Raw genomic sequence first — 27840 nt, 5'->3', positions numbered from 1 at the left:
ACACAGACCTTGGGGGACTGCACTGCACAATTGGCAGAGCTCAAGGCTCTGTTGATGGCGCTGGAACACACGGATCCAGGACAATTAAAATGAATCGTCTGTGATTCCTACTACTGTGCCCAGTCCTTCAATGAATACCTGCATTACTGACACCAGTATGGGCTCAGAGATTCAAAAGGTTAACACCATCGAACACAGCTTACTGTGGGGGAAAGTAGCAGATCTGAAAGAAATGATACCCAATGTCCATGTAGTTAATTCACTGGGGCATCAATGTGCTGGAATGCACATTACAGGCAATATCTTGGCTGATGAAGCGGCTAAATCAGCAGTGGCTACGGCTTCTGTTGCTCCAATAACTTGTTCACAGACGAGGTTGGATGATGAAACACTGGCTGCTGTGAAAGCTTCGGCTTCAAGCAAGCCCATGCCAAAGCCATATCCTGCCAAATATTCCTACTACATACCTTTCTGCCCTAGTATCAATACAATGGGTGGGTGATTGTGTGATCCCCCAACAAAGACCAAAGGCCTGAGTTGATGAAAGCAGCGCATGAGGAAGTTGCTTCTGCCCATGCTGGTGTGGCGGCTGCTATTTCTCTACTACAAGCATGTTACTGGTGGCCAGGTCTATACAAACAGACCAAACAGTATGTCCTTTGCTGTGACATCTGTCAACAGGTCTGGCTTTAGGGCGGTGCAAGTGGTGCAGTTGCACCGGGTGCTGACCTGGATTGGGGGCACTGACTTCAGGGGAGTGCTGTCTTTCGCAATGAATTACGAAACTTGCGATTCAAAAGCACCTGCTGAAACGTTCCTTGTGCGCCCAGCCTTCAGGAAACAATTAAAATGTCAAGGTACCTCTCGTGATTAATGTTCCTGCTACGGAGAGAGATGGGAGTTTTGTCTAGCAACAGCTTTGGCTCACCACAAAGTAGCATAGAGGTTTAATATGCCTGCTGCAAAGAACAGAACTATATTTCATGTGGATAGCTGAGTGGATTAGTAAAGCCAGTCTTTACAACTGCTTTAAAAGAATAATGTATGTGAAAGGGGGGCTATGGAGAGATGAGGGGCATATCTTCTGGGTGGTAGAAAGTGAATCCGAGGAGGTGGTCATGGGGTGGAAGGGCGCCTAAAAAGACTGTTGCACAGGGCGCCACCAGTGCTAAAGCCAGCCTGGTCTGTCGAGAAATAAAATAGTCCACCATCAAACTCCCACCGGCAGACACCCCACCTAATTTCCAACAAACCTCTACAATGTATGTACCTGGGCCATTGTGGTCCCTTAACACCTGATGGTGCATACAAATACATCTTAGTCGCTGTCGACTCATAGTCCATATTTCTATGGGTAGGGCCACAATGCTCAGCTGATGCTCGAACTGTTATTAAAGATTTGCAAGTCTTTATCAGCATGCGTTGGGCTTTCCACTCAGACCAGTGGCCTGTTTTCACCTCATGGGCATTCAGGGACACCATGGCTTTATTAAGGGTCCAACTGCACTATTCGTCTCTGTATCATCCTGAGGGAAATAGTGTTGTGGAGCGAAGAAACCGAGACTTAAAGCAATCCTTACCAGCGAGAGTATTAGACAGGGGCCGTAGTTGGCTTAATCACCTGTATGGAGTCCAGAGAGCACTTAAAAATCTCCCAGGAGGCGTACCCCATATGAAGTCCTGTTTAGAACACAAATGTATGTTCCAGGTCCTGTCGCAGAGGCAGCAGATATGCCTTTTCACATAAATAAAGGTGTCACTGTCTTGCAGGACTTACAACAGTTCCATGACAACGCATCTACCAGTGCCGCCTCACTGAGAATAAGGGATGCACCAATAACACTTACCAGCTGTATTTAAAAAGTTGGGGCTATAGTGTGTGAAAAGATTGCTGTAAAAAAGGAGTTTGGTCCTTCTTATCGTGCACCTGGGAATACACGGTACCAGAACTGTTATTCTACCACCGCTGCCTGGTTCGAAAGAAAACTGGGTTGTCTCCATTGATAATGTCAAGTTACACCATATGGCAGATCCTGCACAGCAGACCTACAGGACTCCTGGGTAGTCCCCGACTCCCTCTCACTACAGACCAGGATGTTCCTCTACGCTGACACTTCACAGAGCATGGGGAGGGTGGAAGATGATCTTTCATTAGTACCACTAAATTCTTCTGCGACAAAAAAAGCCCAAAGAAATTCACCTGAAGCGGATGGAATTGTTTACTATGAACCACCAAGGGAGACTTCTGCCAGTTCTCCTCATCCAAACACAGCTCCAGATTTTGACCTGACTGCTTCTGGATATCTTGCCGACGTCAATGACTCTTTTACTGACTCATCTGCCTCTTCTGCAACAAGACTGTCAAGAGCATGTGAGCTAATAAATTGGCTCAAAATTAATTTGTCCATGAAACTATCTGTGGCTCTTATTAACTGTACTTGCCTTCCTTCTTTAGATTGGGTTTGTCATTGTCTTTTTCTTATTAATACATGGTCATTACTTTCCTGAACGCTCTGCACTTGAACTGGTGGATGAGGTCCAAAAACTGCCTCTTTCCTCCTGTAAGGTCTGTTGTGATTTGCCCATGTGAACATTTCAGTTCAGGGAGTGTTTGGGATAAAGTATATTTTGATATATATGGCCCGACAGAGGTTATTCAAATTCCATATGTATTTAAACTTTCAATGAATGATGTAATAACACCTGAAGATGTTTCTGATGATTGGGACGCAAAAACACCTTTTCTATGTTATTTGAACTAGAGGATTTTACTGTATTTGAAAGTGAAGATGTTTATCAATCAAAAGAAAATTATGGAGACATGTTCTGTTACAATTTAATGACATAATTTCTTCATAGAGCAAAGACTATTTTTAATTACACACAATGGGAACATTGTCCAACTCCACCAGAGGGGATTTCTAAAACATACTCTGAAAAGTTTGCATATTTTTCTGGGCACAATGTTAAAAATCCTGAGTCAAATTACTTGAAATTAACTATAATGAAAATGCACAATGTTTTATTGACCGATACAAAATTAATTAATTATGGTTCCATTGTTTCCCAGTTGGCTATAAAAGGCTTTGAATACTGGCTTAAATTGATTGACTTAAAGAGTGTAGGAGGAACTAAGAACTGGCAAATAAGGTGAAAGGAAGCTTTATATACAGCATGCCTGATACCTATACAAATTAGATTATTTAATAAAACTGTACAACAGACAAGTTGTTTAGGCTTGGCCAAAATTAAGGAATTGAATGTGCCTAGTATCCCTGCTCCTGCAAAATTTTATTAATGGAAAAAATACATTATTGCAACTGAAGACCAGCTCAATGGGTGGGTCCAAAATGGAACATTGAACACATCACTTTCACATCCCGGCGGGTGGTTATTCTGGCCAGTAGACACAAATGGTTGTCATGCGCGTTTAGTAAACTCCACAGGAAGTTTTAGAACAAGTAAAGCAGACCCTCGCTATGTGTCAACAGAACATTCAGGTATAGTAACAACATACAGTGTAGGAAAATGATGACAGCAATGGTTAAAAAGTTCCTCACAAGATGCTGTGAAAGAACACCTCCTCAGTCTCCTGTCTAACAACACAGACTTGCAAGATTTCCTATTAGGCCCCAGAAGAAAATGTAAAAAGTGCTTCTTTTATGCAATTTACAATGAAATTTGGAAACTTTACCAGCAAGAAGCCGCTGACCAGTTAAGGAAAATAGATCAGCAAAATTTACAGAAAGCATTTGCTGTTGTAGATCATGGGATTGACATCTTGTCTGACTGCATATAATCTTTGAAAAACATTGTTTCATCTGCAGAAGACATTGTACTAAGTGACATGTCATTTCTACAACATGGACAGAGGCAGCTTAGGTCCATTATGCAGTTGGGATGGACACTACAAACATTAAAATCTGACTGCGTTCCTTGGCAACACGTTAGCGCAACTGACATATTTTCAGCATTTAACTTGATACACCAGCAACAAATAATGGATAAGAAGGAAGCAACTTATGTTAATGCTGAATATCAAAAAGTTAGAAAAGTTGCCTTTTACTGTGGCCGAAATAGCATCTGCTGAATGGTTAATACAAAGCTGACATTGAACATGTTGTATTACAGTGTGATCAATGTTAGTATTTACATTCTATGTATCTATGTCTGAGACAAAGAACTAAATTGGACTTTTGCAATCACATGAAAGTTTTTCAACTCCGACTACATAGATGCGGCTCCCTCTGAGAGGGAAAGCAGGGGCACAAGGCTTTGCAAGATCTTTCAGAATGATCTATTAATTCCTTTTCTCGGTTTGCCTTTAAAAGTCAGGTAGAGATAATCTATATGGTGCATTTTGACACCCAACCAGAGAGGAAAATGTTTTGAGGTCTTCCTTGGGACAGACTGGTCCTTGTAGCCCTAGTCATAGTGTCTGTTTCTTCTAAATCGGGCTATTGATAAAGGTGTTTCAATCTGCCTCACCGCTTGTAATTTCAATGGAGTGGTAATTCAATCCAGATTACTCATTATGAATTATGGGGCTAGTTTCTTTCTCCATGTATATTGCTGTGGTGGTAGACAACAATGCTGTTCAGTGTATCATGATTTTCCTTTCTTTGTGTCACATCTTTGTAACTATTCAAGTGAGCCATGCACTGAATACACCATTCTGCTGCATTTGCTTGCCCTCGTGATTGGTCTTTAATTCAATCAATCATAAGGAAACTTTTATGTACAAACAAATGTAAACGTAGGCATTCACAAATGCTATCTGCATGCATTTTAGGCACAAATATTTCATATTAAAGCCTGTTCTACTGGCTTTGCAAATGCTGGGAAGAAGCAAAAAAAAATGTTTGTTGTGTAAAATGCATACAGGAGAAATAGAACTGAATATGACTCACCGCATAGATGAGTTTATTTTATATAGCTGGAGTAGTCCCACATGCATTTTAATGGTAGCACTTCCTGAAAGGCAGATTGATACTTCACCAGCTGATTGCATAAGGTTTAAGAGAAATAATCCTCTGAGCAGAGCCAATATAAACCCACTCTATGTGTATTTTAAAGAATCAATAAAAATGTCATCCAGATAGCTGTACAGTCAAGCCAGACATAAAAGGGAAGAGTACCTTACAAAGATAGTCAATTATTAGGAAACATTGAGAATGGTAATGCACTAATCTTTGATGTATTTTATCATTCACGGACATACTACTTTGGGGAGTTGCTCAATCGCTAAAAGAATAAATGCTGGACTCAACGCTTTGTTCACAGCCTGTGGACAGTATTATAAGGTAACGGGAGTGCCAAATATCAAGGATCCATAGTCTTGATTCCTCCTCCTGCCTCTTTGTCCACCATCAGACACTCCCTGCCACTTTATCTCACTTTTAGGCTCTTTTTCATTCCTGCTTTCTCCTTTACTCATAGTTTTTCTGTCTTTCCCTCCATCTTTCCCCTTGCATGTTTCTCTCTCTCTTGCTGTGCATCAAAATCTGATGTGGATAAATAAGTTCTAGTCTCCACAGACGAGTGCCCGTGGGCTCCACCTGCAGCCACTGGCTCAAATTAAGCACTGCTTTGTAGGTTCATTTAGCATACGTGGGAAGCTGGAAAAACAGGTGAAATGTATGGAAAGTAGTTTTTATTGCATTTAATGCTATTTTTGCATTTAGAAAAAGTACTGCATTCTGTGCCTTAGTATCAGAGATGTAACAAAACTTGAGGGGGGCCCCCTGCAAAGTAAATGGGGGGGGGAGCCTGGAGCTTGCCCCCCCCCCCCCACACCGCAGGTGCTGCGGGTGCTTATGTTACACCACTGAAGAGTACAAGCAAAAATCCAGTACTAATTTTACACCAACAGTAGCGGAAAGACAGACAGAAACTACACTTGCACATTAATCTCTAGATTTGCAGTAATGTCATGATTACAGGTTGTGGCAACACTATTACGAAATCATGGTATAACAGCAAAAAAAATCAACAATTCTGTAAAATAGTCCATTAGTACTGTTGTGCTCAGTTCTCCCAAATGGCAGTGCAGCGAAGCTCCACTTTACAAGGGCAGTAGAATTCCTGAAAGAGCTGCTACTGATACCCTAAAAACGTTCTTCTAGGTCTTTAAAGTGGTAAGCTTTTCGTGTTGCACCACTAAAGACCTTATAATAACATCTCTGGTACCACCCTGTAACTCCTCCCCAGAATTACCAATACCACAGGCACGTAAAACTGAAAGGAGGTAGGTGGCAACAGGAATAAAAGGGATCACACGAGGGACCCTAAGGGCCCACTTAAAAATGAGAAATTACTAAGGGAATCAGTAACTTGGATCTAGATTTTTTCCCAGTATTTCACCCTTCGGAACTACCTGTTTTCAGCAGGGAGAGTCTCTGAGAAATATTTATGGGGTAGTGAGGAGTTTGTAGGGCCCAAGAAGAGTAGCATTAAGGGTTAGGATTTTTTTTTTATGGTTCATGGATGGGTGGAGTTAAGAGATTGTAAATTATTTTTAGGGTTGAGGGATGGGTAGTGGTAAGGATTAGTAAGGGGCTTTTAGCATTCAATGATGGATAATGGTAAGGGCCTGCTTTTTGGGTCCACGGAAGGGTAGTGGTAGAAGGTTCTAAGGATTTTTTAGGGTACAGGGTGCACAGGAAGTGTTAAAAAGGTAAGGAGGGGTTTTTAGGCACCGGAAATGTGGCATTAAAGGGTATTAAGGAGTATTAGTTATAAGGGAAAGATAGCGTTAAGGAGTAGTAAGGGATTTTTGGGATTCAGGTATGGGTTAATTAAGAGGTAGTAAGGCATTTTTAGGGTTCATAAAACAGTAGCATTAAGGGGTAATAAGGGATTGTTAGGATTCACGGAACTGTAGCATTAAGGGTTTAGTAAGGAATTTGTAGGGTTTAGGTAAGTGGCATTTTAAATTACAGTATACAGAATAAGTTCATGCAATTTAATATATACAATAGTAACTTTAAAGTAAATGAAATACACTAGTATTATCTGTTTAAAAAAAATAAGTAATGAGATTAATAATCAAAATAACTTTTTGGAATTTAAATATACAAAGCTAGAAATAATACTTACATTTGAAGTAAAGGCACCTCGGATATAAAAAATTGATGTAAATGTAAAAGATACGTCCTATGTACTTATCTTGATTTAATAACTTCTGATATACAGGGTTACAAAGTAACAATAGCGAGGACAGTGGGCATGAATAAGTAAACAGGATTAAGCAGCAGAAGCTGAGGAGCTTAAAAAAAGCCTCTAAATGCACAGCACCTCAGTCCATAAATCTTAATATTGGTAATCAGAAAGAAAAAACACCGTTCTTTGAAGAAGTGCCATGTTAAGACCTCTAAAACCGATGATGGAAATGTAAGGAGAAGGGGCTGGGACTGCAATACAATCCCTCCTGACTGCCCTCCTCCCATTTGAGCTGCTGCCACAGAAGAACACACACAGTAATTATCCAGGAGACATACAACATGGCAGTGGCATGTGTAGGATCCAACGGACAAGCTCTGTTGTAACACAATAACTTGTGTATTGGCTAAAAAACAATGACTTGATAAACAAGTTACTTACCTTTGGTAACTATATATATGGTAGAGACATATTCTAGTTGCAGATTCCTTACCTTAGAATTTCTCCAGGCGTCAGACTGGATCTGGAGATTTTTCTTCGAGCAGTACCCCAGAGCGCTGTCAGGTGGTGTTGGTCGACTCTGCGAGTGTCGTTAGCGTTGTGGTCACCATGATGACATCACAGTCGTATAAAGGCGCCACCCTGGAGCGCCGATGTCAGTTTCTTTTCACGACTTTACACGCCAGTAGCACAGAGTTATCAAGAACACTGAGAATTGTGTGCCAAAACTAGGCCCTTAAAGGGAAGTTCCTGTCCCTAGAAATAAGTTCGCAGAGCAGGGAGGATGGGCGGGTCAGTAAGGAATCTGCAACTAGAATATGTCTCTACCAGGTATATTGTTACCAAAGGTAAGTAACTTGTTCACCTGATAGAGACTTCTAGTTGCAGATTCCATATCTTAGAATTGATACCTGAGCAATACCATCCCCGGTGGTGAGCTGTGAACTAGGATCACACCAAAAAAGTCCTGCGGGACCGAACGGCCGAAGTAGCCATCTCTGCAGACCTGACTATCCAGGCAGTAATGTTTAGTGAACGTGTGCAGGGATGCCCACATCGCTGCCTGGCAGATATCCAGGACTGGAACTCCACGTGCTAACACTGAGGTAGCAGCAGTTTCTCTGGTAGAATGAGCTCGCAAACCCTCAGCAGGTTGCTTTTTTGCTAAAGCGTGGCACATTTTGATGTGGAAAATTACCCATCGCGAGATTTTAATCTTCTGCACCACCATTCCTTTCTTCGCACCCACACAACCCACAAAGAGTTGATTGTCCACCTGGAAATCCTTGGTACGATTGAGGTGGAACGCCAGCGCTCTTCTTGGATCCAGACAGTGGAGTCTCTCCTCCCCATGGGAGGGATGTGGGGGTGCGTAAAATGTAGGCAAAGTGATTCATTGGCCTACATGAAAAGGAGTCACCATTGTGGGAAAGAAGAAAGCCCTGGTACGAAGTGCCACCTTGTCAGGATGGACAGCCAGAAATGGTGGCTTTGAAGAGAGCCTGTAGGTCACTCACTCTGCAAGCAGAGGTGATGGCAATCAAGAAGGTCGTTTTAAGAGTCAAGAGCCACAGGGGACAGTTGTGCAGCAGCTCAAAAGGAGTGCACATGAGATATGTGAGGACCAAGTTAAAATCCCACTGGGGCATTATGAATGGGATAGGAGGGAACATGTGGGTAAGTCCATCAAGAAACCTCCCAACAATGGGAGATTTGAACAGAAAAGGTTGGTCTGGCAGCCTTAAAAAGGCAGAGATGGCAGACAAATAACCCTTGAGGGTGCCCAGAGCAGATCCCTGCTGGGCAAGAGAAAGAATGAAGAGTAGAACCCCTAAGAGAGGTGCAGAAAGGGGATCAACAGACTCGTTGATACACCATGCCACAGATTTGTTCCGACAGGCGTATACCGCTTTGGTGGAGGGACGTCTGGCTGCCAAGATTGCGTTACAGACTTCGGGAGGAAAGTCAAAAGCTGTCAACTGCTCAATCTCAAAACAAGGAAGCAGAGACTGGACAGGTTTGGGTGATGGACCGTCCGATGCTGCTGCGATAGAAGATCCTCCCAACAGGGGCACTCTGAACAGAGGATGGATGGCCATGCTCAATAGCTCGGGATACCAGACTCTTCGTGCCCAGTCCAGAGCCACAAGGATTACTTGGGCCCAGTCATTCCTGATCTTCTTGAGAACTCTGGGCATGAGTCATATGGTTGGGTAGGCATACAGCAGGCCTGAATTCCACTTGAGATGAAAAGCGTCTTCAAGTGAGTGCTGCCTTGGAAATTCCAGTGTGCAAAACTGCTGACATTGCCCATACTTGGAGGAGACAAACAGATCTAACCAAGGCTCTCCCTGCTGCTGAAAGAGACCTTGCACCACCTCCAGATGGAGACACCATTTATGATCGGCTAGGCATTTTTGGCTCGGTTTGTCTGCTGTGGTGTTCAGAAAGCCCACCAGATGTTGAACCACCAGGGATATACCCTGCTGTTCCAGCCATGTCCATAGGCGTAAAGCATCTTGATAAAGGGCCCAAGACCCCACCCTGCCCTGTTTTTTGCAGTCCCACATGGCAGTAGTATCATCTTTGAACACCTGAACTATCTTTCCCTTGATAGAGGGTAGAAAGACTTTCAATGCCAGTCGGATCACTTGGAGCATGTTGATGTGGAATCCCATTTCCACCAGAGACTAGATTCCGCCACCTCTCCCATATGGCCGCCCAATCCCACGAGTGACGCATCTATCACTACTGTCAGATCTGGTTCTGGAAGGTAAAGGGATTTGCCTTTGACTCCATCACAGTTCATTTACCACTACTGCAGATCTGTCCGAGATCTGGACCATGTCCATGACCATGTCGGAGGGACTCCGCTGATGCTGCGCCCACTGAAACTTCAGGTCCCACAGAGTTTGTATACGCCACCTGGCATGTGTCAACAGCAGGATGCAAGAGGCCATGAGTCCCAAGAGCCTAGTGAGTCAATCTCACCGAAACCCAGGATAGAGGCTGAAACATCGGTATCATAGACTGAATATCCTGGACTTGCCACTCGGGAGGATAAGCCCGAAACAGCACTGTGTCCAGAACAACTCCAATGAAAGGGAGCATCTGAAAGGGAGTCAGGTGTGACTTCAGTACCTTTATCATGAACCCCAGCGAATGCAGGAGGTTTGCTGTAGTCTGGAGGTGGGAGACGACAGCCTGGGGCGAGCCCGGCTTCAACACCCAGTCATCGAGATAGGGAAGACTGACACCCCTGATCTCCAAAGATGAGCTGCAACCACCACAATCACCTTGGTGAAAACACGAGGGGTGCTAGCAAGACCAACGGGAAATATGGTGAACGGAATGTGCTTGTGGCCTACCATGAACCACAGGTAATGTTTGTGGGCAGGCAAAGCAGGGATATGTAAATAAGTGTCCTGTAATTCTAACATTACCATCCAGTCTCCTGGGTCCAGGGCAGACAAGACCTGAGCCAATATGAGCTTTTTGAATGTATTCTTGAAGACTCGTAGGTCTTGGCTAGGGCGAAGACCCTTGTCATTTGTGGGAACCAGAAAGTAGTGGGATTAACAACCACTGCCTACTTCTGGCACCAGAACCCTCTCTATGGCTCATTTGGCTAAGGGAGCCGCAACCTCATCGCAGAGGAGGGACAGATGATCCTCCATCATCCGACCGTGGGATGGTGGCATAGAGGAATGGTTAGTCTCGAAGCGGACGGAGTAGCCTCTTCGAACATTCTGCAAAACCCACCTGTCCGAGGTAATGGGCTGCCAGTGGGACAGGTGAATCCTGTCACCAACTGGGTGCCCGTGGTGGGACAGAGGCAGACTAGGAGGGCTTAGAGGCTGCTGAGGGTGCAGACTAACTAAACCGCTGGCTACCTGACCTACGAGGTCGGTGGATCCTGCACCCTCGTTCACACAAAGGCTGGGCAGCAGCATGCTCGACACAGTGAGTGGAAGGGAACTGCCGTAATTGGAAGCCTCTTCTGTGGCCACATAAGGAGTGAAAGGCAGATTGGGGGGACAAAGGGCGGCGAGGACCTGATCATAGCCCGAGAATACTTGAAGTGCTCAAGCACCGAATCTGCCTTTTCTCTGAAGAGTCAGTGCCATCGAAGGACATGTCTATAAGGGAAGGTTGAACATCCCCCGAAAAGCTGTTGTTGAAACTGCTCTGCCTAGTGAGTCGGTCGTGTCCAGTCCACAACAGACGGACTCTTCTGTCTGCAACAGCCTGGGAGAGTACAGCTTGAGCCTCCTCCGGGACCTGTGGCAACACTTGCGCAATTGAGTCCCACAGAGTATGGGAATAACAGCCCAAAAGGCATGCAGTTTTCATGGACCACAATGCCAAGCTGGTGGAAGAAAACTTCTTCCCAAATGAGTCCAGCCTCTTAGATTCCGTATCTGGGGGAACGCGCCGTGGGAAGTTGAGGCTTGGACCACCAAGCTCTCAAGGCTGGGGCATTACGTGACAAAACTTGTGTTCCCAGGTGCATGGCAATGGTAGCGGACAATTGTCTTATTCACAGGAGCATCTGTGCTGGTTTTGGACCAGGTACCCAAAACGACATTCATGAGGGCATCATTGAACAGAAGCAGGGGCTCGGATGTGGATGCACCCAGTTGAAGCCCCTCAATCAAGTGACAAGTCTTGACTGCCACCAAGGGTAGCTAAAGGCCCCGGACCTCAGGTGCCCTCCTCACCACCACTGCATAAGATGCTTCCTCCTCCATAGCCATGGTAGGGGAGAAAGCATACCAGTATCTGGACATGTGTCCAGTCCACTGGCTTCACCCAAATCCTCATCCCAGTCCATTTCCTCCTCATAAGGTTGGTATAATAAAGGGTCTAGCGACCCCTCCCAGTCCTCTCCGAGGCCTAGCCCAGCAGAATCGGGCTCAGGACCCGATCTAGGAGGCAAAGTTCCTGTCAGAGTCGATGTCATGCAATACCCATCTGGTGCCGTGTCGGAGATGACAATGGGGATTGCACCGCTGTGAGGGTCTGAGTCGAGGCCAGTGAAGGTCGAGGTGGTATGACCGGTGCCGGTCCTGATGCAGGGCAGGATCCCTAGTAGCCCATTAGAGCCAAGTCTGAAGCTGCCAGCACGGAACCCAATGGGGCCCCCTCTGACCCCAGGGGGCCCAAAGGCGTGCCGACAGGGTCAGACTGCTCAAAAATAAAACGCATGGCCTCATAAAATTCTTTTACTTTGGCAGCAGTCACACCGGCTCCCGGAAACTTGGGGAGGAACGTAGTCGGCCCAGGCACAGGTTCCGAAGAACGAGGCCTAGGATGATCATGTCATGTCGAAAGAGGAGAAGTCGAAGACAGCTTCGACTTCTTACTCTTCTTCTTGTGCCTAGACTTACTCAATTGTCCAGAGGACTTGGGGCCTCGACCTGTGCAGAGTCACGTGCCAGGCTGCCATCGGCTTTAGGGACCGCTCCTGCAAAGACTTCGAATGGATGACCTGGCACTCAGAGCATGACTTCGGATCGCGGTTGTGCTTCAGACACCAGAAGCAGATGAAGTGCAGATCCGTCTGATGGCAGGATCTACAGGGCTTAAAATCGATCTTACATGACATCCCAACACACCAGGAGGAAAAATAAACGCTCAAAAACAGATTGACAAAAAGTCAAAAAAGGCCTGTCAAAAATTTACTGAGGGGTAGCTGTCTCTCGGATTAGCGCTGGCTGGTGCAGAAAGAAAAGAACGCACCTCGGCACGCCTGGGTGCCGCCTATATAGGAACTGCAACATAATTTCCAGTGCGGATGACGACGGACACAAAGCCAGTCGACGCCAACTACCGGCGTGCAGGGGTACAGTACACGAAAAATCTTCTGGATCCAGTCTGACACCTAGGTAGAGTTCACAGGTAAGTAATCTGCAGCTAGAAGTCTCTATCAGATGATGGTTTCTTTGTTGACCTATTCTCTTGCAATTACTTATAACATGATACATGTGGGGCCTTAAAAACAATATATATATATATATATATATATATATATACACACACACATAAACACACACCAAAATGTGTATACCTTTGTATATGGCTTTATTTGTATTAACAACATATTCAGACCCAATTCCTATTAATTTATTGTACAGTTCACGGGCTGTATTTGTGCTGATGCAATTGTGATACAAACATTGCACCCTAGAGTCACACATCTCACTTTTGCCTGAGCATCCTTTTTTTAATCACTTCACAGTTGCTCACACCCCACTTGAGATTTCGCTTGTGAAACCTGATTTATGGATCTTTCTATAATAAAAACATGGTTTTGAATTTGTAATATCGATTGGTATCCCATGTTCCTCCTTGTTTTCTTAAAGATTGCTGGTGTTCTATATTAATACATCCAATGCCTTTGGCACTTCGGTGATTAAATATACATAGACAAAAGAAGTCAGTGTTGGTAAGTGAAGTAATGGGTGATGCAACATGTTATCTTTATGGCAATGGTGATCTTAGCAGTCTTATAACTGGCATTAACATCACCAGAAGTCAAAAAAGGTGATCTGAAGAAACCTTTCTTTTATTCAGGAAAATCGGAGTACACACAAGACGTACAACAAGGAGTTGACAAGGTGCCATGTTGGAAGAAATAAATGCATTCAGGCAATTAGATGTGTTTTAATGGCCCCACTGGCTATGGAGAAGTCATTTGCAGGCCTGTTCCAGTAGGTTCCAATGTCTGAGAGCTAAGCCTTGCAGATGTCCACCAGCACTCCTGCTTCAGCCAGATGATGCAAAAAGTACATTACATTGTCTGAATGTTTGAGCAGGTTGATGTTCACAAATGGCAAGAGGCAGAACCACTTAACCTTGCATTAGGTTTGGAGGGCAATTTAATGGCAGCTGCAAACCTTCCAAGTTCTCTAGGAAGCATAGGTTGTGAAAAGGCTAAGTCTTGAGGAACAAAGTAATCATGCTGAGCAACAAAAGGAAAGATTGAAGCGCTCTTGCTCTCTGCATGGAAAGCTCTCATCTAGGGAAGACCCCAAATCCAGACCTGGAGAGGCGAGGCGGGTGCTACTAGGGTATCTGTGCATTTGTGACTTTTCTGAAGAACCCACAGAATCACAAAAAGGGAGCTATAAAGAAGCACCCCATTTAACCAATCATCAGGACATAACCCAACTAAGTGGATTCCTTACCCAGCCAAGAGATCAACCATTTGCATTTGGTGTTTTGGTACATCACAAAGTCATCTGCAGGTCACCGAGCACACACCTCGAAGAATAGGACTTTTTGGAGGACCTACCACTTCTGTATTGAGTAAACACACCTGTGCAGATGGTCTGCTCTGGAGTTCTAAATCCGGCAATGTGGGAGACAATCAGAAACATGATCCGTTGCAGAGCCAACTCCCATAGACCCACAAACAGCTAGTATGACTGTGGAGAGTGGGTGCTCCTTGTTTTAAGATGTAGAAAAGGACCATGGTGTATTTGTGGTGGGCCCTCAGCATCCTAGATTTTAACAGTGGCAGAAAGGACTTAAATACCAATATGATGACCTTTACCTACAACAGGTTTATGGATAGGGATGTATATGATTCTTCCTAAAAGGCATTCATGGAGATGAGTCCCTATATCTCTTTGAAAGGACTGGGAAGCCATGACCCGGGGCTGAAGGTTTTGAGCTGAGACCCAAGTAAAGGATTTGCAGTCAGAAGTTGAAACCAAGGAAGGATAGACTGGGATCACATTCTTTTCACAGCTGATCCCATGCTCTGCCAGCTGCGAATGCAGCGTACACATAAAGAGCTTGGGATACGGTTATCACCCCAATGCAGGATGACTGCAGTCCCAGCACCACTAGAGCAATCAAACTGACACTGTTTTGTTGATCAAAGTGCGCTTTGCTTGACTTATAGATGCAACACAAAATTGCCCCATGAACAAATCCTTGTGAAGAGGATTTAAAATAGTTCACTCATAAACCAAGTTTGTAGTAAGTCTCCAAAGACAGGGCTAGAGTCGACTCAGTACTCTCCTTGGACACCACTCAAAAGGGAAAATCAACTACTTAACAGGTAGCAGTGTACCTTCTGCTGAAGCAGAAATGCTGCCACTGGTTCAAAGACCTCTGTAAAGATTTGAAGGGTGGCACCGAGAACAAACAGTAGCTTCCTACAGTAGCAGTAATGGTATAGCATTGTGAACCTGAGATATTATATTCCTGCAGGACTGGTACATGATAGTAGGCATCTTGAAGGTCCATTAAACATATCCAATCATCACTCTATACAACTGCCAAAACCTAGGACGAAGATAGCACCTTAATCATTTGCAGGGGCAGGAACTTGTTGAGGTCATAAGTATACAGGATTAAAGTGGGAGATTTATGGCTGCTTCCTTTCTGGGGTGTGGGACTAGCTAGATTCCTCTCAAGAAGAAGAGTCTTTTCTACCTTCTGCATAACACTCCTAGGATGCCAACTGTATCAAAAGGTCGCTTGAATGAAAGAGGCTGTTGTAGCTGTACATCACAGCCTCTCTTCATCACTTACGGGCAGCAAGCAGCTTTGATTATCTGGTGTCAGTAGTTTGAGTGGAAAGAAAAAGTCTCCCTTCCTGGCACACTCATGGGAACATAGTCTTTTGAGTTAGTGCAGAGGGAGTAGCTGGTGAGCTTGGTGGAGGCTAGGGGAGTAAGCTTCTTCCATCTTAAAATGTTCCTCTTCACCTTTCAAGAGTTATGGGAGGGTCCAGCTGAGGGTGTGGTTCAAAAGGACTCCAGAACTCTGAAATATATACAAGCCTCTGCTAACTGGAAAGGAGGAAAATTTATGGCGGGTAGTGCTTGGACAGTGCCCACAGGGTTGCTGCGATAGTGCCCACCTTCTGCTGCTGCTGGAGAACCTTGTTCGTTGTGAGATTCAACAACTTCTTACTATTGAAGTGGAGGTCGATAACATATTCTTGAGCCTCTGGCTTAAAAAATTAACCACTACATGGACACAGCAATGCCCAGGGTCCTGGTAGTCCTGAAAACAGAGGCCCCTAAATGTCAACACTTCTGTAGATTTGTTGCACAGGCTGAGCATGAACCAGTACTCTTCCTGGGTAGTTCAGAATCAAGGAGGCATGGCATTCGAACTAGTAACAAATTAAGAACATAGCTCACCACAATGGCTTTGGCCAGCATCAGGAGGGATAGCCTACTGAACATTTTTCCCAGGAAACGCTAGACACTTGTTGTCTCATCCATGTTTGAAGCTACAATCAGCACAACAGAATCAGATAAGTGGCTCCCAGACACAAAATCAGGCAGGCCTTGGGGGTCCAGGAGTTGGTTCACAATGGTTTGAAATGTGCACGCTCAGAGGAGGGCTTATTCCACTTGGTGCCCTCTGTGGGGGCACATTGCACGCACCATGGTTTAAATGCCCTCATTCTCCAGCACTGGTGCCAGTGCTACAAAAGACAGTGCCTCCAATGCGTAAGCCAAGACTGCACGTTGGCATCTAGTCGGCTGGTGATCAGTTGTCCAGGTGTCATGGTTGATGTTCAGCTTTTTCAGGAGAGCCTTCTGGCTAGACAAGGGCCTCCCAGGTGACTCCAATATTAAATGGTGCACTCCTGGAGCAGCAGGTGTGACTGGGGCAGAAGTCGGAGCTGGTACCTGACTAGTGTCAGTTGGTACCTAAGGCTGATGTTCTAGTCTCAGAAGTTGCACCAGAGATTGTGGCAGCCACTCTTGAGGATACCTGTTCAAATTATATTTTTTAATGAAACTGTGCAACAGACAAGCTGTTTAGGATAGCAAAAATTAAGGAATTGAATGTGCGCAATATTCCTACCCCTGCAAAATTTACAAATGGCAAAAATATGTAAATGCAACTGAAGATCAGCTGGATGAAAGGTTTCAGAAAGGCACATTTAATTCCTCACTTTCACGTCTTGGGGGCTGGTTATTGTGGCCAATAGATACCAATGGGTGTCAAACATTTTATAAACTCCACTGGGGTTAGAACAAGTAGGCCTGACCCTCGCTATGTGTGATCTGAACATGTGGGTATAGTAACAACATACAGTGTAGGGATACTATGCCAGCAATGGTTGAAGAGTTCCTCACTAGACGCTGTTAGAGAACACCTCAGTCTCCTGTCTAATAACACTGGCTTACAGGATTTCCTGTTAGGCCCCAAAAAACAACGCAGAAAGTGCTTCTTATATGTAGTCTATAATGAAATTCAGAAGCTTTCTCAAAAAGAAGCTGCTGCCCGGTTAAGGCAAATAGATCAGGAGGTATTAGCTGTTGTAGATAATGGGATTAATACCCTGTCCGCCCGGATATACACCTTAAACAACATTGTTTCTTCTGTAATAGACATAATACAAAGTGACATGTCCTCTTTACACCGTGTCAACAAAGAGAGGGACTGGGAGGTTGGTGGTCCAGTGTACGGTCTCCCTAATAACTAGATATGCAAAAACAAGTGTACACTGTTCCAAAGACGATGAAAACTAGGGGGACACTAATGATCAGGAGCAAGAGCCCTCACACATCCAAGGGGATGTCATGCTTCATCATTGGGTAGCTCCTCGTCAGACCGGCGCTGCAATGTCTGACGGGCTCCCCATAAAGGGGGCTCTTTGCCGGAGATCTTTATAGGTGGCTGCCGTAGTGGAGGACACTAGTATCACGGTCAGGCACTGTTCCTAGCAGGAGAGTGACTCATAAAATTAGTTCCCAGTCCTAATAGAGTAAAAACATTTAATAAATCGAAAGATAAGACTGGAACCAAGATTAAACAACATAAGGAAAGTGTAATGTGTGAAATAATGCTCAACCACTTTCTACCTAGTGTTGGAGCTGAGAAAATTATCGCAGGTCTCCTAAAACATGGTCAACATGTTTCGCGTACAGTGGTCTAACAAGATCCTATTACGCTTCTTCAGGACCAATTAATAACAAAACTTCTCCTGTCTATATGTTACAAAAAGTTTGCGTAATTTAATTTGTCAAACGAGTACATGCAGTCACTTACATTGAAGTTCACTCTTTGTCAAAACTTTTTTTACGGTCGCTCTAGAAAACAAAACATTTTATCAATATACACGGAAAAATTAGAGGGAACACCCGTGATACAACAGAGTGTGGTAACCAGTCGTGTGGAATAACAAGTCAGTATGCTTACCATCCCTTGTTATGTGGGGAGCCCCTTGGGAAGTAGCATGCCGAAAGTGGTCACTACTAATAGAGAAATTAAACACAATGAATTTGACACACACAATAGAATCAAACACAGTCAAGCTCACTACTGAAGTACAGGTGATCAGAATGATTGTCAAATATATATTGATCTGTGTGACTCAGTTATTCAAAAATGCTCCCTTCTGTAGTAAATATAATAAAGTAAAATGCAGAGAGGGAATGGAAATACCAAACAGGTAGGTATATTCGTTGTCTATAAATTGTTGTCATTGGTGATTTACAGGCTGAGAATCACCCGGACCCAGTCTGGACCTCCATGTATCACTAAGGAACTAAAAAAACGAGCATCTGCTAATCTGTGAAAATGATTCAACAGAGCTCGATGTCTACCCCTTTAAAATAAAACAAAATACAGCCTTAAATCAAGGCCACTTACTTCATATGTGCCAGCAATCCACGGGATAACCTATCCTGGCGTGCTGTCCCGCATTGTAAACATACTGACTCGGGACGAGTCTTTTAACCCCTTCCCCGCCACGGACGTAATGGTTACGTCCATGGCAGCGCCCGTGTGGCGCCATGGACGTAACCATTACGTCCTGAATGCTTCCCTCGGGAGAAGCGCTAGCGCTCCTCCCGAGGGACGCCCCCCCACCCCCCCAGGTCAGGGCTGACCGGGGAATCCCTTCCCCTTCCACCCCCGACCCCCCCCCACCCCCCCCCCCCTGTGACGTCAGCGCGCGAGCGCGCGCTGATTTGTCACAGGGGCCTCCCTAGTCGCGCTGGAAGCTCTGCTTCCAGCGCGATTGAAAAAGAAATGCAAAAGCATTTCTTTTTCAATCACTTGGGAGGCCCGGAGGGGCTTCAAAGGGAAGGAAAAGTATTTCCTTCCCTTTGAAGTCCCTCAGAGGGTTTCAAAAGCCGGATTGCTTGCAATCCGGCTTTTGAAACCCCACTAGACACCAGGGATTTTTTTTTTTTTCTTTGAAATTGACTAAAGGGAGCGACCCCTTGGGCAAGGGTCGCTCCCAGGGGGGCATTTTTTTGAAAAGGCCTTTTCTGCCCCCCCCTGGGGGCAGATCGGCCTTACTAGGCCGATCTGCCCCCAGGGGGGGCAGAAAACTCTAGGCACCAGGGACCATTTTTTTTTTTGGTTCATTTTTTTTTATTGAGGTGGGGAGCGACCCCTTAGGCAAGGGTCGCTCCCCTTGGGGGAAAATTATATTTTGGCCATTTCTGCCCCCCTTGGGGGCAGATTGGCCTATTTTGATGAGGCCAATCTGCCCCCAAGGGGGGTAGAAACCACTAGACACCAGGGTTTTTTTTTATTTTTATTATTGTTATTGACAAAAGGGAGCGACCCCTTGGGCAAGGGTCGCTCCCAGGGGGGGGCATATTTTCGGGAAGGCCTTTTCTGCCCCCCCTGGGGGCAGATCGGCCTACTATTAGGCCGATCTGCCCCCAGGAGGGGCAGAAACCTCTAGGCACCAGGGACCTTTTTTTTTTTTTTAGTTTCATTTTTTTTTTTTTTGGTGGGGAGCGACCCCTTAGGCAAGGGTCGCTCCCCTTGGGGGGAAAATTATATTTTGGCCATTTCTGCCTCCCTTGGGGGCAGATTGGCCTATTTTGATGAGGCCAATCTGCCCCAAGGGGGGGTAGAAACCACTAGACACCAGGGAGTTTTTTCTTTGCGTGAATTTCACGCAAAGGGAGCGACCCCTTAGGCAAGGGTGGCTCCCTGGGGGGGAGGGGCAATTTATTTTAGGCCATTTCTGCCCCCCCTGGGGGCAGATCGGCCTATTATTAGGCCGATCTGCCCCCAGGGGGGGAAGAAACCTCTAGGTTTTTGTGTGTTTTTGTGTTTTTTTTTTTTGTTCTTTCTTTTTTTTAGAGATGGGGAGCGACCCATCAGGCAAGGGTCGCTCCCCTGGGGGGCAAATTGTATTTAGACATTTCTGCCCCCCTGGGGGCAGATTGGCCGATTTTAGGTCAATCTGCCCCCAAGGGGGCAGAAACCACTAGGCACCGGGGATTTGGTTTTTGGCGCCAATGTCACGCAGGGGGAGCGACCCCGTAGGCAAGGGTCGCTCCCGGGGGGGGGGGGGGGGTTTGGGGGGCAAATTTATTTTAGGCCATTTCTGCCCCCCCGGAGGACAGATCGGCCTATTATTAGGCCGAACTGCCCCGGGGGGGGGGGCAGAACACTCTAGGCGCCAGGGCAATTTTTTTTTTTGTGTGTTTTTTTTTTTGTTGTTTCTTTTTTTAGAGCTGGGGAGCGACCCATCAGGCAAGGGTCGCTCCCCTGGGGGGGCAAATTGTATTTAGACCATTTCTGCCCCCCTGGGGGCAGATTGGCCAATTTTAGGTCAATCTGCCCCCAAGGGGGCAGAAACCACTAGGCACCGGGGATTTGTTTTTTGGCACCAATGTCACGCAGGGGGAGCGACCCCGTAGGCAAGGGTCGCTCCCGGGGGGGGGGGGGGTGGTTGGGGGGGCAAATTTATTTTAGGCCATTTCTGCCCCCCCGGGGGACAGATCGGCCTATTATTAGGCCGAACTGCCCCCGGGGGGGGGGCAGAACACTCTAGGCGCCAGGGCAATTTTTTTTTTGTGTGTTTTTTTGTTGTTGTTTCTTTTTTTAGAGATGGGGAGCGACCCATCAGGCAAGGGTCGCTCCCTGGGGGGGCAAATTGTATTTAGACCATTTCTGCCCCCCTGGGGGCAGATTGGCCAATTTTAGGTCAATCTGCCCCCAAGGGGGCAGAAACCACTAGGCACCGGGGATTTGTTTGTTGGCGCCAATGTCACGCAGGGGGAGCGACCCCGTAGGCAAGGGTCGCTCCCGGGGGGGGGGGTGGGGGTTGGGGGGGGCAAATTTATTTTAGGCCATTTCTGCCCCCCCGGGGGACAGATCGGCCTATTATTAGGCCGAACTGCCCCCGGGGGGGGGGGGCAGAACACTCTAGGCGCCAGGGCAATTTTATTTTTGTGTGTTTTTTTTTTTGTTGTTTCTTTTTTTTAGAGATGGGGAGCGACCCATCAGGCAAGGGTCGCTCCCCTGGGGGGGCAAATTGTATTTAGACCATTTCTGCCCCCCTGGGGGCAGATTGGCCAATTTTAGGTCAATCTGCCCCCAAGGGGGCAGAGAACCACTAGGCACCGGGGATTTGTTTGTTGGCGCCAATGTCACGCAGGGGGAGCGACCCCGTAGGCAAGGGTCGCTCCGGGGGGGGGGGGGTGGGGGTTGGGGGGGGCAAATTTATTTTAGGCCCTTTCTGCCCCCCCGGGGGACAGATCGGCCTATTATTAGGCCGAACTGCCCCCGGGGGGGGGGGCAGAACACTCTAGGCGCCAGGGCAATTTTTTTTTTGTGTGTTTTTATTTTGTTGTTTCTTTTTTTAGAGATGGGGAGCGACCCATCAGGCAAGGGTCGCTCCCCTGGGGGGGCAAATTGTATTTAGACCATTTCTGCCCCCCTGGGGGCAGATTGGCCAATTTTAGGTCAATCTGCCCCCAAGGGGGCAGAAACCACTAGGCACCGGGGATTTGTTTTTTGGCACCAATGTCACGCAGGGGGAGCGACCCCGTAGGCAAGGGTCGCTCCCGGGGGGGGGGGGGGTTGGGGGGGCAAATTTATTTTAGGCCATTTCTGCCCCCCGGGGGACAGATCGGCCTATTATTAGGCCGAACTGCCCCCGGGGGGGGGGCAGAACACTCTAGGCGCCAGGGCAATTTTTTTTTTGTGTGTTTTTTTTTTTGTTGTTTCTTTTTTTAGAGATGGGGAGCGACCCATCAGGCAAGGGTCGCTCCCCTGGGGGGGCAAATTGTATTTAGACCATTTCTGCCCCCCTGGGGGCAGATTGGCCAATTTTAGGTCAATCTGCCCCCAAGGGGGCAGAAACCACTAGGCACCGGGGATTTGTTTGTTGGCGCCAATGTCACGCAGGGGGGAGCGACCCCGTAGGCAAGGGTCGCTCCCGGGGGGGGGTGGGTGTTGGGGGGGCAAATTTATTTTAGGCCATTTCTGCCCCCGGGGGGGGGGGGGGGGCAGAAACCTCTAGGCGCCAGGGGAATTTTTCTTTTTTTTCTTTTTTTTTTTTTTTTTTTAGAGATGGGGAGCGACCCATCAGGCAAAAGTCGCTCCCCTGGGGGACAAATTGTATTTAGGCCATTTCTGCCCCCCTTGGGGGCAGATTGGCTGAGTTTAGGTCAACCTGCCCCCAAGGGGCAGAAACCACTAGGCACCGGGGATTTGTTTTTTGGTGCCAATGTCACGCAGGGGGAGCGACCCCGTAGGCAAGGGTCGCTCCCGGCGGGGGAGGGTGGGGGTTGGGGGGGCAAATTTATTTTAGGGCATTTCTGCCCCCCCCCCTGGGGCCGGCTGAGCTACAGGCCAAACACCACAGGTAGGCACCTTGCAAAAAAACACCTCTGTTTTCTGTGAAAAAATATGTTGTGTCCACGTTGTGTTTTGGGCCATTTCCTTTTGTGGGCGCTAGGCCTACCCACAGAAGTGATGTACCATTTTTATCGAGAGACTTAGGGGAACGCTGGGTGGAAGGAAATTTGTGGCTCCTCTCAGATTCCAGAACTTTCTGTCACCGAAATGAGAGGAAAAAGTGTTTTTTGGGCCAAATTTTGATGTTTGCAAAGGATTCTGGGTAACATAACCTGGTCAGAGCCCCGCAAGTCACCCCATCTTGGATTCCCCTGGGTTTCTAGTTTTCAAAAATGCACTGGTTTGCTAGGTTTCCTCAGGTGTCGGCTGAGCTACAGGGCAAAATCCACAGGTAGGCACTGCTTTTTATAAAAAAATGTGATGTGTCCACGTTGTGTTTTGGGCCCTTTCCTTTCGTGGGCGCTAGTCCTACCCACACAAGTGATGTATCATTTTTATCGGGAGACTTGGGGGAACGCTGGGTAGAAGGAAATTTGTGGCTCCTCTCAGATTCCAGAACTTTCTGCCACAGAAATGTGAGTAACGTGTATTTTTAGCCAAATTTTGAGGTTTGCAAAGGATTCTGGGTAACAGAACCTGGTCCGAGCCCCGCAAGTCACCCCTCCTTGGATTCCCCTAGGTCTCTTGTTTTCAGAAATGCACAGGTTTGGTAGGTTTCCCTAGGTGCCGGCTGAGCTAGAGGCCAAAATCTACAGGTAGGCACTTCGCAAAAAACACCTCTGTTTTTTTCCAAAATTTAGGATGTGTCCACGTTGCGCTTTGGGGTGTTTCCTGTCGCCGGCGCTAGGCCTACCCACGCAAGTGAGGTATCATTTTATCGGGAGACTTGGGGGAACGCTGGGTGGAAGGAAATTTGTAGCTTCTCTCAGATTCCAGAACTTTCTGCCACAGAAATGTGAGGGACATGTGTTTTTTTTAGCCACATTTTGAGGTTTGCAAAGGATTCTGGGTAACAGAACCTGGTCCGAGCCCCGCAAGTCACCCCTCCTTGGATTCCCTAGGTCTCTAGTTTTCAGAAATGCACAGGTTTGGTAGGTTTCCCTAGGTGCCGGCTGAGCTAGAGGCCAAAATCTACAGGTAGGCACTTCGCAAAAAACACCTCTGTTTTTTTCCAAAATTTAGGATGTGTCCACGTTGCGCTTTGGGGTGTTTCCTGTCGCCGGCGCTAGGCTACCCACGCAAGTGAGGTATCATTTTTATCGGGAGACTTGGGGGAACGCTGGGTGGAAGGAAATTTGTAGCTCCTCTCAGATTCCAGAACTTTCTGCCACAGAAATGTGAGTAACATGTGTATTTTTAGCCAAATTTTGAGGTTTGCAAAGGATTCTGGGTAACAGAACCTGGTCCGAGCCCCGCAAGTCACCCCTCCTTGGATTCCCCTAGGTCTCTAGTTTTCAGAAATGCACAGGTTTGGTAGCTTTCCCTAGGTGCCGGCTGAGCTAGAGGCCAAAATCTACAGGTAGGCACTTCGCAAAAAACACCTCTGTTTTTTTCCAAAATTTAGGATGTGTCCACGTTGCGCTTTGGGGTGTTTCCTGTCGCCGGCGCTAGGCCTACCCACGCAAGTGAGGTATCATTTTATCGGGAGACTTGGGGGAACGCTGGGTGGAAGGAAATTTGTAGCTTCTCTCAGATTCCAGAACTTTCTGCCACAGAAATGTGAGGGACATGTGTTTTTTTTAGCCACATTTTGAGGTTTGCAAAGGATTCTGGGTAACAGAACCTGGTCCGAGCCCCGCAAGTCACCCCTCCTTGGATTCCCCTAGGTCTCTAGTTTTCAGAAATGCACAGGTTTGGTAGGTTTCCCTAGGTGCCGGCTGAGCTAGAGGCCAAAATCTACAGGTAGGCACTTCGCAAAAAACACCTCTGTTTTTTTCCAAAATTTAGGATGTGTCCACGTTGCGCTTTGGGGTGTTTCCTGTCGCCGGCGCTAGGCCTACCCACGCAAGTGAGGTATCATTTTTATCGGGAGACTTGGTGGGAACGCTGGGTGGAAGGAAATTTGTAGCTTCTCTCAGATTCCAGAACTTTCTGCCACAGAAATGTGAGTAACATGTGTATTTTTAGCCAAATTTTGAGGTTTGCAAAGGATTCTGGGTAACAGAACCTGGTCCGAGCCCGCAAGTCACCCCTCCTTGGATTCCCCTAGGTCTCTAGTTTTCAGAAATGCACAGGTTTGGTAGGTTTCCCTAGGTGCCGGCTGAGCTAGAGGCCAAAATCTACAGGTAGGCACTTCGCAAAAAACACCTCTGTTTTTTTCCAAAATTTAGGATGTGTCCACGTTGCGCTTTGGGGTGTTTCCTGTCGCCGGCGCTAGGCCTACCCACGCAAGTGAGGTATCATTTTTATCGGGAGACTTGGGGGAACGCTGGGTGGAAGGAAATTTGTAGCTTCTCTCAGATTCCAGAACTTTCTGCCACAGAAATGTGAGTAACATGTGTATTTTTAGCCAAATTTTGAGGTTTGCAAAGGATTCTGGGTAACAGAACCTGGTCCGAGCCCCGCAAGTCACCCCTCCTTGGATTCCCCTAGGTCTCTAGTTTTCAGAAATGCACAGGTTTGGTAGGTTTCCCTAGGTGCCGGCTGAGCTAGAGGCCAAAATCTACAGGTAGGCACTTCGCAAAAAACACCTCTGTTTTTTTTCCAAAATTTAGGATGTGTCCACGTTGCGCTTTGGGGTGTTTCCTGTCGCCGGCGCTAGGCCTACCCACGCAAGTGAGGTATCATTTTTATCGGGAGACTTGGGGGGAACGCTGGGTGGAAGGAAATTTGTAGCTTCTCTCAGATTCCAGAACTTTCTGCCACAGAAATGTGAGGGACATGTGTTTTTTTAGCCACATTTTGAGGTTTGCAAAGGATTCTGGGTAACAGAACCTGGTCCGAGCCCCGCAAGTCACCCCTCCTTGGGATTCCCCTAGGTCTCTAGTTTTCAGAAATGCACAGGTTTGGTAGGTTTCCCTAGGTGCCGGCTGAGCTAGAGGCCACAATCTACAGGTAGGCACTTCGCAAAAAACACCTCTGTTTTTTTCCAAAATTTAGGATGTGTCCACGTTGCGCTTTGGGGGTGTTTCCTGTCGCCGGCGCTAGGCCTACCCACGCAAGTGAGGTATCATTTTTATCGGGAGACTTGGGGGAACGCTGGGTGGAAGGAAATTTGTAGCTCCTCTCAGATTCCAGAACTTTCTGCCACAGAAATGTGAGGGACATGTGTTTTTTTAGCCAAATTTTGAGGTTTGCAAAGGATTCTGGGTAACAGAACCTGGTCCGAGCCCCGCAAGTCACCCCTCCTTGGATTCCCCTAGGTCTCTAGTTTTCAGAAATGCACAGGTTTGGTAGGTTTCCCTAGGTGGTGGCTGAGCTAGAGGCCAAAATCTACAGGTAGTCACTTTGCTAAAAACAGCTCTGTTTTCTGTGATATGTCCACGTTGTGTTTTGGGGCATATCCTGTCGCGGGCGCTAGGCCTACCCACACAAGTGAGGTATCATTTTTATCGGGAGACGTGGGGGGAACGCTGGGTGGAAGGAAATTTGTGGCTCCTCTCAGATTCCAGAACTTTCTGCCACAGAAATTTGAGGAACATGTGTTTTTTTAGCCAAATTTTGAGGTTTGCAAAGGATTCTGGGTAACAGAACCTGGTCCGAGCCACACAAGTCACCCCTCCTTGGATTCCCCTAGGTCTCTAGTTTTCAGAAATGCATAGGTTTGGTAGGTTTCCCTAGGTGGCGGCTGAGCTAGAGGCCAAAATCTACAGGTAGTCACTTTGCTAAAAACAGCTCTGTTTTCTGTGATATGTCCACGTTGTGTTTTGGGGCATATCCTGTCGCGGGCGCTAGGCCTACCCACACAAGTGAGGTATCATTTTTATCGGGAGACGTGGGGGAACACTGGGTGGAAGGAAATTTGTGGCTCCTCTCAGATTCCAGAACTTTCTGCCACAGAAATTTGAGGAACATGTGTTTTTTTAGCCAAATTTTGAGGTTTGCAAAGGATTCTGGGTAACAGAACCTGGTCCGAGCCCCGCAAGTCACCCCTCCTTGGATCCCCCTAGGTCTCTAGTTTTCAGAAATGCACAGGTTTGGTAGGTTTCCCTAGGTGGCGGCTGAGCTAGAGGCCAAAATCTACAGGTAGTCACTTTGCTAAAAACAGCTCTGTTTTCTGTGATATGTCCACGTTGTGTTTTGGGGCATATCCTGTCGCGGGCGCTAGGCCTACCCACACAAGTGAGGTATCATTTTTATCGGGAGACTTGGGGGAACGCTGGGTGGAAGGAAATTTGTAGCTTCTCTCAGATTCCAGAACTTTCTGCCACAGAAATGTGAGGGACATGTGTTTTTTTAGCCACATTTTGAGGTTTGCAAAGGATTCTGGGTAACAGAACCTGGTCCGAGCCCCGCAAGTCACCCCTCCTTGGATTCCCCTAGGTCTCTAGTTTTCAGAAATGCACAGGTTTGGTAGGTTTCCCTAGGTGCCGGCTGAGCTAGAGGCCAAAATCTACAGGTAGGCACTTCGCAAAAAACACCTCTGTTTTTTTCCAAAATTTAGGATGTGTCCACGTTGCGCTTTGGGGTGTTTCCTGTCGCCGGCGCTAGGCCTACCCACGCAAGTGAGGTATCATTTTTATCGGGAGACTTGGGGGAACGCTGGGTGGAAGGAAATTTGTAGCTTCTCTCAGATTCCAGAACTTTCTGCCACAGAAATGTGAGTAACATGTGTATTTTTAGCCAAATTTTGAGGTTTGCAAAGGATTCTGGGTAACAGAACCTGGTCCGAGCCCCGCAAGTCACCCCTCCTTGGATTCCCCTAGGTCTCTAGTTTTCAGAAATGCACAGGTTTGGTAGGTTTCCCTAGGTGCCGGCTGAGCTAGAGGCCAAAATCTACAGGTAGGCACTTCGCAAAAAACACCTCTGTTTTTTTCCAAAATTTAGGATGTGTCCACGTTGCGCTTTGGGGTGTTTCCTGTCGCCGGCGCTAGGCCTACCCACGCAAGTGAGGTATCATTTTTATCGGGAGACTTGGGGGAA

The sequence above is a fragment of the Pleurodeles waltl genome, chromosome 3_1, assembly GCF_031143425.1.
Source record: "Pleurodeles waltl isolate 20211129_DDA chromosome 3_1, aPleWal1.hap1.20221129, whole genome shotgun sequence".
Classification (NCBI taxonomy): domain Eukaryota; kingdom Metazoa; phylum Chordata; class Amphibia; order Caudata; family Salamandridae; genus Pleurodeles; species Pleurodeles waltl.
This window is presented reverse-complemented; position numbering follows the sequence as displayed.